Below are 8509 nucleotides of genomic sequence, written 5' to 3' on the forward strand. Positions count from 1 at the left end.
CAGCAAAGGCCAAAGCTCAAAAAGAGTATGCTGAAGCCCACAGAGCAGTGAAGAGGAATATTAGGAAGGACAAGAGAGATTATGTGGATGGACTGGCAGCAGAAGCAGAGCAGGCAGCATACAGCGGTAACATGAAACAGCTGTACGATACTACCAAGCGACTGTCTGGAAAGTTCAGCAAGCCAGAACGTCCCGTTAAAGACAAGCAGGGAAAGTCTATAACAGGAATAGAACTACAGATGAACAGATGGGCGGAGCACTTTGAGGAACTCCTGAACAGACCAGCACCACCAAATCCACCAGACATCGACCCAGCCAATGAGGACCTCCCAATCAATTGCGATAAACCAACCAGAGACGAGATCAGAAAAGCCATCACCATGATGAAGAACAGGAAGGCGGCTGGACCTGACGATATCCCAGCAGAGGCCCTGAAAGCAGACCTGGATGCTTCAGTGGAAATGCTGTACCCCCTCTTTGAGAAGATATGGGAAGAAGAAGTGATTCCGGCTGACTGGAAAGAGGGATATCTCATCAAAATCCCCAAGAAAGGAGACCTCAGCAACTGTGCCAACTATAGAGGAATCACACTCCTGTCAGTGCCAGGAAAGGTCTTCAACCGAGTCCTCTTAGAGAGAATGAAGGATGCCGTCGATCCACAGCTACGAGATGAACAGGCAGGTTTCCGGCAGAACAGATCATGCACGGACCAGATAGCAACGCTCCGCATCATAGTCGAGCAGTCTATGGAGTGGAACTCCTCGTTGTACATCAACTTTGTTGACTATGAGAAAGCATTCGATAGCGTGGATCGAGAGACCCTCTGGAAGCTCCTTCGCACTATGGCATCCCAGCAAAGGTGGTCAACCTGATCAAGAATTCATACGACGGCATACACTGTAGAGTGATTCACGGAGGGCAGCTCACAAACAGCTTCCAGGTGCGAACCGAGTCAGACAAGGATGCTTGTTGTCACCACTTCTCTTTCTTCTCGTCATCGATTGGATTATGAAGACATCCACTTACAAGCGTAGGAATGGAATCCAATGGTCATTGTGGACCCAGCTTGATGACCTGGACTTTGCCGACGACCTTGCACTCCTTTCGCACAGTAAACAGCAGATGCAAGAGAAGACCAACGTAGTGGCAGCCACGTCATCACAGGTTGGCCTCAACATCCACAAGGATAAGACCAAGATCCTTAGGATCAATTCCATCAGCAACGACCCAGTCACACTGAATGGAAGCCCCCTGGAAGAAGTGCAGTCCTTCACCTACCTAGGTAGCATCATCGACCAGCAGGGTGGCACAGACGCAGACATCAAAGTAAGGATTGGTAAGGCAAGAGCAGCCTTCTTACAGCTCAAGAACATCTGGAGCTCCAGAGAGCTGTCTTTGGCAATAAAGATTCGACTGTTCAACTCCAACGTGAAATCAGTCTTACTGTATGGAGCTGAAACCTGGAGGACAACCAAAACAACCACCAGGAAGATCCAGACCTTCATTAATAGCTGCCTCAGAAGGATTCTCCAAATCCGCTGGCCAGACACCATCAGTAACATCCACCTCTTGGAGAGGACCCATCAACTCCCAGCAGAGGAAGAAATTAGAAGGAGAAGGTGGGGCTGGATAGGACATACACTACGCAAGCAGCCAACCAACATCACCAGACAGGCACTGCAGTGGAACCCCCAAGGCAAGCGGAAAAGAGGCCGCCCAAGAAATACCTGGCGACGCGACCTTCAGGTTGATAGCAAAAAAATGGGCTATACCTGGAACCAGCTAGAGCGAATGGCCCAGGATAGAAGACTATGGAGATCTGTGGTTGGTGGCCCATACCCCGGTTGGGGTGACGGGCATGAATGAATGATGAATGATGCAGACACTGCAGGTAAACAAACAGTCCCAGCCCTCCAGCGGATTTCCCTGATGGACCACATGCCAAAGATTGCCGATCCCTGGTCTATACTGAAATTAGGCAACCATGGCTGGCCCATGCCAGCTGACAAGGCTTGGGCTAAGGAGCTGGTCAATTGTAGCGTAGACGGTTGGGCATGGGCTGGAGCCGAGGTTTTAGGACCCTGTGTCACAGAAAGTTCCCAGGGCTCAGGCTGCAGCCCAAGCCTGAATGTCTACACTGGAGTTAAACAGCCCCTTAGCCTGAGCTACACAAGCCCGAGTCAGCCGGCACAGGCCAGCTGCGGGTTTTTACTTGCAGTGTGGACATACTCTGAGCAACAATTCCCTCTAGGGCTCCTCCTAGAATGATGCAGCTACATGTCAGTCCCTATGCAGAACTGGTCCTAATAGCTCATTCTGTCCCCTGCTAATGAACACAAGTGATCTCCACTGTCATCTCCTTTGCCTTAATTAACGTGATTATTTTTGCCTTTTATTAACTTTGTAAACAAAAATGATTCGTTATAGGAAAAGCCATCAACATCGTCTGTAACAACAGAATTTTATACCCTTAAAAAAAACCTGTGTGCTTGGAGTGGGGAAACAGTCATTTTATAGATATTATAACTCTCTCTAGTATGTATCTCTATAGCTCTAGAGAGATCAAACGGCACTAACTGAAAACAGCCCCCTACAACAGCAGTTCTAGCAGGGCACCACTTCAGTACAGCTGCTCCAAGACCCAGAATTTATATTATGTTGAGTGTTAGCGATGGATTAAAGTGCTTTGTATCTGGAATCCTAATAGCAGCTAAGAGTGACAGAGTAGTCATTGGAGGAAAGGACATGGCTAACATGTTACTTCTGCTCTTCAAAGACTTACCAATTTTATAATCAGCAAATGTCTGTGTTCAGATTTCTGGAAGTACTTTGTAACTGCCCACACATGCCTTTAAATATTGTCTGCAATCCTACCAACACATCTCCTGCAAAATTCGGTCTAAAATTAGTTATGCTTTCATCCTCTGAATCATCTTATAATGGTATCTTGTGTTAGAATGGTAACTGTTTTCTTTAATATTTCAGCAGGGTAATTGCTAACGCAGTTTTAAGGCAGCAGAGCTGGCACCAACAGGTCATTAATTTTATGATCGCCACTTACTCAGCCAGGCTATTTCTCGCTCGCCTAGATATGGCTGCTAAGCTAATCAACTTGAATTCGACATCTGGTCAAGTACTGAGTATCAACCAGATAGTATGCCTGATTTAGAGAAAATAGATACCTCCAGCAAATGGGACTCAATTTTAACCTCACAAATCCCAGTCTGTGTGCACGGAGGGTGAAGTAATATGTTTTATTGGACCAACTTCTGTTGGTGAGAGAGACAAACTTTCGAGCCCCACGGGGCTTTTCTTCAGGCCAGCATGCGTTTACCAGCAAACTCTCTGCTAGGCATGTGAGTGCAAGAGAAATGATGGATTTGCCAAGATCCAAGGTAATGTGCTTCTGCATATTAGGCCTAGAGGCCTAATTTTCCCCTCCCACTGATTTTACACCAACTCCCATTGACTTTGTAACAGGGCTGCTGCTTCCTGAGCAGTCCCTTGTGGCCAGATTTCCCTTCGAGCGGCCTCCCTCTGTTCTCCCTCTTCAGGGCCCCTTATGGTCTCACCACAGACCTATCATCCCTCTGTAACCATTCCAAGCAGTCCCACCAATGAAGTCCATCACTGCAGTCTAAAGGTTCACACTTACCTCTGGCTCGTCTGCCAGCTCCCCAGAGATCTTCTCCTGCCACAGCCTGCTTTTCCCAGTGTCACGTCTCATGGCTGTCTCTCCGTGGAGTTTAGCCTTTCGGCTCTGGCTTCTTTCTCTGGCCAGTGTCTCCCCTGTTCTGAGGGTGAGGACAGTCTATACTGCCGTCTTCCAGAGAGCGCCTCACAACTGGCTAGAAGAGGAGGGAACTCTGCCCCACCGTACTCTAGGGCAGTGGTCCCCAACCTTTTCGTCTGGCAGGCGCCAGATGAAAGACCGTGGCGGCGGTCGAGCATCTGCCGAAATGCTGCCAAAATTCGGCGGCATTTCGACAGCGACGCCTCTGGATGACGTTGCTTGTTGGCGGCAAGCGGCGTCATCCAGAGGCATCGCCGCCGAAATGCCGCTGAACTTCGGCGGATGCTCAACCACCGGCCAGGACGTGGGTGCATTTAGATGCCCCCGCGGGCACCATGGCACCTGCGGGCATCGCGTAGGGGACCCCTGCTCTAGGGGCTCTGATCCCTGTCCCTTAAAGGAATGATGCCCTTGGGTTTTCCCCTATCCAACTCCTAATTTCCCAGGACCACTTCCTCTCTTCCACTACCAAGCCATTTCCTGCCCCTTTGTTCATTCCAACTCCCTGGGAGTCGGTCTTCTGCCCGCCCCCACACTCTCAAAGGGCCAGTATAACCCATTACAGACTTAGACTTATTCCTGATTTACACCAATACATCAGGCTCTAGATCTTTGAGATACTTGGGAAGACTGTAAACCCTGATCCCTTGCCCACCCCATTTAAACATCTTCCATTTATGAAATGCTGTGACAGGGTGTAGGGGTCTTTTCAATTGCCCTCCAGCCTTCCTGACAACAGCTAGAACTGTTTCTTTGGGTGGTTGAACTCCCAGCAAGGCTTTGGAGTCACCTCAGGGAGGCATTCCCAGCTTGGAACTAATTAGGTGCAGCTGAATCTAATTAAACTCAGCACCTTAAAGAAAACTCAGGTGACTCCAATTAGGGAGAGTAAGGGGCTTGCTAAATAAAGACCACGATAGGGAAGTATGGGGAAACTGGAAGGCTGCTCTGGTTTTGTTGTGTTGTTGCTTTGACTCTTTACTCTGTAAATGCCAAAAGCAATATTGTGCTGCAAGGAAGGCACGTGATCAGGGACCTACCCATTTGTATTGTTTTGTTTTGGCCAGAATGGAAAACTCAAGGAAGGATTGGGGTGGGGTGTTTAAAACTGAGCCACTTCTGAACTGTCTCTTCAGCTACTTAGACCATGGCCCTACCACAAGCAGAATCGCTCATTGGCATCTTTTCTTCCGTATATGGGATGAAGCATGGCAGCTGCTTAGCTGCAGAGCAGAGGTATCCAGCAGGTCGGGATAGGAAGTGAGCAGTAACCTAGCCCACTGAAACTACCAGGGAAACATAGTGACCATAGGTAGAATGAACCTGGGATCTTGCAAAGATACTGTGTTTAGCACCCTTATAACGTGCGTGTGAGAGAGAACAGGATCATGGTCAGGGCCATGAGTTAATGCTTGCTCTGGAAGGTGACACCTCCAGCAGCACTGGTCTGTATAACATTATGGGGCTGAGTCACCAGAGGGAACAGGGCTACCTACTAAATTGCTAACACCATGTTCAGCGAGCCTTACATTCTCACTGGAATCCTCCCACTCAACTACTGGGCCCATTTGTCATGAGTATGTGTCTGCATTCTTGTAGAGACCAGCCCCTTACCCATTCTGTACCTGTTGGAATTAGGAGTATTCAGTTGGTGGCTGGGGCTGGATATGCTGTGAAAGACAACCAGTCTCCTAATCCTTATCCTGTTTGCAAAGGCCACGGCTAGGTCACAGAATGCACAAGCACAGGCATACAGACCATGCCCACTGACTGCTCCCTCGTGCCCTGTTGTACTCCCTGTCAGATCTTGGAGTAGCCAGAACATGGGCCCCCAGCTTTCTTCCTCATTCTCCCTAACAAAAGAATAACAAAAAAAACAAAGGAAAAAAATTTCAGAAGTGCCTAAGTCCCATTTTCAAAAGTGCTTTAGGCACTTAGGAACCTAAATCCCATTGACTTCAACGAGACTTGCGTTTTTAAGGACCTATGTCTCTTTTGACAATGAGACTCAAGTGCCTAAGCAACTTTGAAAGGAACCTTTGAAAATTTTACACCATGAAAAGACTTGATTCTCCTTTTACTTACCCTGGTGTTAATCAGGAATAGCTCCACTGAAGTCAATAGAGTCACACTGATGTATAATTGATGTCAGAGGATAGGGGCTATACTATACATTACTTTTCATAGACTCATAGATTCCAAAGCCAGAAGGGACCATTGTGATCGTCTAGTCTGACCTCCCGTTTAGCGCAGGCCACAGAACTTTCCTAAATAATTCCTAAAGCAAATCTTGTAGAAAAACATCCAGTCTTGATTTTAAGATTGTCAGTGATGGAGAATCTACCGTGACCCTTGCTAAAATGTTCCAGTGGTTAATTACTTACTGTCAAAAATGTACACCATCTTTCCAGCTGGAATTTGTCTAGCTTCAGCTTGCAGCCGTGTTATAGCTTTCTGTACTAGACTGAAGAGCCCATTATTAAATATTTTGCTCCCTGTGTAGAGTTAAGTCACCCCTTAACCGTCTCTTTGTTAAACTAAGTAGATTGAGCTCCTTGAGACTATCACTATGAGGCAGGTTTTCTAACTCTTTAATCATTCTCATGGCTCTGATCTGAAACCTCTCCAATTTTTTCCAACATCCTTCTTGAATTATAGGCACCAAAATTGGACACAGGACTCCAGAAGTGTTCGCACCAGTGCCAAATATAGAAAGAAAATAACCTCTTTATTCTTACCGTTTATGCATCCCAGAACTGCTTTAACCCTTTCGGCCACAGCATCACACTCATGAGAGAAAGATTGTAACATTACCTCTGAGGACACTTGAAGAGGTATCTGGTTACTTTCTATTTTTTTTTTCTTCTTTTTCTTCTAGTGGTTTCAAAATAGATTAAAATCAGTAACGTTGACAGAAAAATGAGTGCTCTTTGGCTGAGGGATGGAATTAAAAGCGCATTTGTAAAAATACTGTGCATATTTCATATAATATCATGATCATTTTTGCAAGATGTGCTTTATTCATGGTTTTTTATTATCTTTCTACATCTCTTGTCATCTTTCACAAAACTGTATTCGTCAGGAGCGCAAACCAAACAAACCCCTCGGCCTGTCATACTGAAAGTGTGAAAGGCTTTGATGAACTGATTTTAAAGAGTGTTCAAGTAACACTTTGTGTTGTGCCCTTATCTTTTGTGAGTTTGTTTACAGATTTCAGGGTATTTCCATAGACTCTGCCTGTGCATACGAGTTGCCAGGTTACATCTCTTTACATTGTATCCATCACTCTGATATGGGAGGGCTAATCATGTGATTAACGGCTGCTAACTTGAGTCATAGCTGCAAGACTGGGTCTATCTAATTTCCAGGAATTTGCGGAAAGCAAGCTGGTGGCTATGGCACTAGCCTTGGCTTGGGAAACCTGTATACAATTCCCTTCTCTGCTACAGATTTCTTGTGTGCCATTTGGCAAGTCTCTTAGGCCCAGATTTGTAAAGGAATTTAGCTGTTCCTGAACTCAGCATTGCAATTCCTAACTGATTTAGGAGCTTAGAAGTGGCTTAGCCACTCAACCAGCTAAATCCTATCTACTGTCAATGGTATTTTGGCTCTTAGATAAGTCACATCTTTAAAGATATTTAGGCACTGTTGCATTGTGTCACAATGCCTAACCAAATTAGGATACTATCATTGCAGGGGACTGGACTGGATGATCTCTCGAGGTCCCTTCCAGTCCTACAATTCTATGATTCTATGATTTTCAAAAAGGGTTTAGGTACTTAGGAGTCTAAATCCCATAGGCTACATCAGGCATTGCAATGCTGAATGCAGCAATGCCTAAATACCTTTAAAAATCTGAGTGTCTGGGCTTTAGTTCCCCATCTATAAAATGAAGATAATAGCATTTCCCTAGGTCACAGGGGTTTTGTGATACATTAAAGAGTATGAGGTGTTCAGATACCGTGGAAACAGGGGACATAGACTCAATGCACAGTTGGTAACTTAGCTGGCCTGAAGACATGAGAAGATCCTTCTATAGGCTTGCCACATCTATAGAATGGCAAACTGTGTTTTAAAAAGACACTATTAAGCCCTTGATGGCAATGATGTAACCTATAAATGGCTGTCTCCACAGTGGCCAGGAAAGATTTCCCCCCTTCATGTTCAGTATTACACCATTGCCAAGCTGCATTAGGCGAGAAGTGGTTAGGTTCCTCTGAACAGCTGAAGGTAGTATGTGGGCATCTCTGCACTGATGCTTGGACATACATAGTCTTCACTTATATCTAAGGGAAGAATATTTCCCTTCAGTGCAGGAATCACTGGATGGAATTCTAAGGTCAGTGTTATATAGATGATCATATTGGTCCCTTCTGGTTTTAAAATCAGAGTGATGTGACCCACTAATTCAGATCCATTGTCTAAGCGTTTGTCGACATAGGGACACAGGAAAATTAATCTGAATTAACTAAATGTTTGAATTTAAAGTGGATTGGTTCAACAGCATTAAACCTACACAGAACACTTTTATTCCGAATTAAAGTACCCTTAATCCAGTTTAGTTTATTTATCTTTAATCCAAATTAAGGCCAGTTTAGCTCTGAATAAAAGCATTCATACCAGGGTTTAATGTGGTTTAACTAAATCACTTTACAAATTTGTACTAACTTTCCTGAGCATCCCCATGTAGACAAACCCTCAGCTGTAAATGCAGAA

Source organism: Mauremys reevesii, linkage group 1, assembly GCF_016161935.1.
Source record: "Mauremys reevesii isolate NIE-2019 linkage group 1, ASM1616193v1, whole genome shotgun sequence".
NCBI lineage: Eukaryota > Metazoa > Chordata > Testudines > Geoemydidae > Mauremys > Mauremys reevesii.